Source organism: Phytophthora parasitica (assembly GCF_000247585.1).
Source record: "Phytophthora parasitica INRA-310 unplaced genomic scaffold supercont2.86, whole genome shotgun sequence".
Classification (NCBI taxonomy): domain Eukaryota; phylum Oomycota; class Peronosporomycetes; order Peronosporales; family Peronosporaceae; genus Phytophthora; species Phytophthora nicotianae.
In genome coordinates, this window is record NW_008649072.1 from 128146 (window position 1) to 130615 (window position 2470).

Sequence of the window (2470 nt, forward strand, 5' to 3'; positions counted from 1 at the left end):
AAAAGATTCGAGAGTCAGGATCTAAGGCGCCGCTCGTTCCAGAAGAATGGATCAACTACGCAAGAACATTCATTTGTACACATGGAGGGAAGTACAAGGCCAGGGACAAAGGGAAAGGAAAGCGGCAGCGCTCAAGGGCCTTGCAGTGCGGCGCACAGGTATGTCAGTATCAGTTGGGCTCAGCTGGGCTCAGTTGGGTACAATTATGCTCAGTTGGGCCCTATTCGGCTTAGCTGGGTATTTTCCAATTGGTTTACTTATGATTGGTCTGATTGGATGTAATTGTTGTCATAGATCAATGCCTGTGTGCAAGTGGTGGATACAACTGGCCCGAAGTTTGCTTTGAAGCTCACATCCGTGCGTCTGGAGCACAACCACCCGTTGTCAAGACACAATTATAACCAGTATCCGGACAACCGGACAGCGCTGGAACCCGACGTGCTGTCTACAGTGGACCATCTTCGCCGGGCTGGAGCAAAGAAGAAGAATATTTTGGCCTACATTCACGACAACTCATCGTGCATGCCAACCAGAAAGGACATTCACAACCTTGTTAACAGGCTGAAGAAGCAAGAACACACTGCTCCGACTAGTGCAAAAAGATTGAAAAGATGGATGATGGAGTTTGCCGAGGAGCCAGGCAACATTGGCCGCATCTTTGTAGATAACGTGCAGGACAAGGTATGATGTTATGGTTTGTTATTACTACTATTTCTACTATTTCTATCAAGTAAACTACTAACTCGACTGCAAATGTAGCGTATTGCTACATGCATTACTTTACAGACGAAGCACATGCGCGCTCTAGTTGAGAATCTCCCAGAGGTCTTGATGATTGACGCTACTCATGGCACGAATGTGTCCAAGTACAAAGTTTTTTCGATCATGGCTCATAACGCCTTCAGCCAGGGGCAATTTGTGCAGCATGCGGTGGTACAGAATGAGCGCCGCCCTACGCTACTGACAGCTTTGGAGGAGTTTAAGCGCAACAACCCCGCGTGGCCACGTATAAAGTGCATCCTCATCGACAAGGACTTCACCGAGATGTCGGCTTTGAAGATGGTCTTACCGGAAGCACTCGTGTTACTTTGCCAGTTTCATGTTTTAAAGTACCTGCGAGAAGAAATTGCTTCGGCTGAATATGGATTTTCTTCATGGCAGAAGCTACAATTGCAAGCGATCGTCAATCGTCTGGTCTATGCTAAAACGGAGCGAGAATTTGAGCGGTACCGCAAGTACATGCGTCACATTATGGCTGTAGGACGTGGAAGTTCGTCACGTTCCGGGTTCAGACAAAGTCAGTCAGGTGCTGGTTTTCCTGAGTCGGGTGCTGGAATTGCTCAGTCGGGTGCTGGTTTTGTTGCAACCGAGGAACCTCCTCACCCTTTTGACGCATATTTCGCCAGAAATTGGGACTCGTGTCGTCATATGTGGTGCTCTTTCGAACGGCAAAACGCCGTCACCCTTGGAAACAATACTAATAACCGAATTGAAGCGTCCTGGAAACAGTTAAAGGACCTTGTGAATTGTTTCCTGGGCGTGGACGAGTGTATTACGGCCATCATGTGGTACCAAGCACAGGCAGAGCGAGAATTCATGAACTCACTGAGCGATCTAACTGTTGTACACAATCCAACCTACGATCGAGAGATGCGTTTTGTAACGAACATGGTGAGCGAGCATGCGTGTGAACTCATTTATGAGCAATATGCCTACGCTATCGCTGGGGTCAAGTACAAGTTCTATGAGCCTGTTCCCGACGTGATTATTATCGAGCACATTTCCGATGCGGAAGACGCCCTAGACGAACTCCGGTCCGAATATTCAGTCTCCAAACGCGATTGGACGTGCTCATGTTTGTTCATGAGCTCAAGATTACTTCCCTGTCGTCACGTATTTTTTCTTCGCAAGGCTCTCGGCTGTGAAGACACAATCCCTACACAGTCATTGAATCCAAGGTGACTGTTAGCAACGCTACGTCGCACAATGAAGGACGAGCGCGTAAGTGTTGCACGTGAGCCTTTTGCTGTTGGTAGAGTTCTGGAAGAACCGAGTGCTGTCTGGGATAGTAATCGTAAATTTCGCGAGGCAAATGTGGTTGCGTCTACCATTACTGAGCACATGAGTGGACTGGGGATGCGTGAGTACAGGGTGGCAATGAAGGCACTACGTAGCGTTGCTACAATGTTCAGGCACGGTGAATTCGATGCATTCAGCGGTTCCCCTCCTGGTGAATTTGGCTCCGCTGCTTCGCATGATCGTGTAGGTGAAAGAGAGCCTTCGACAATTGCGACTGAAGTGGATTATAGTGCGACGCTCACGACGCGCGAAGGAGATGCTGTGGAGATGGTTCCGCAAACTGCGACTGGGTTATGCAGCGGAGACGATCGTCCGCTGAGCTCTGGTGGTCATGTGCCTGTTCAAGCCCAGTCGGGTGCCGTTGGGCACACAGTCGGTTCAATCGGGCACA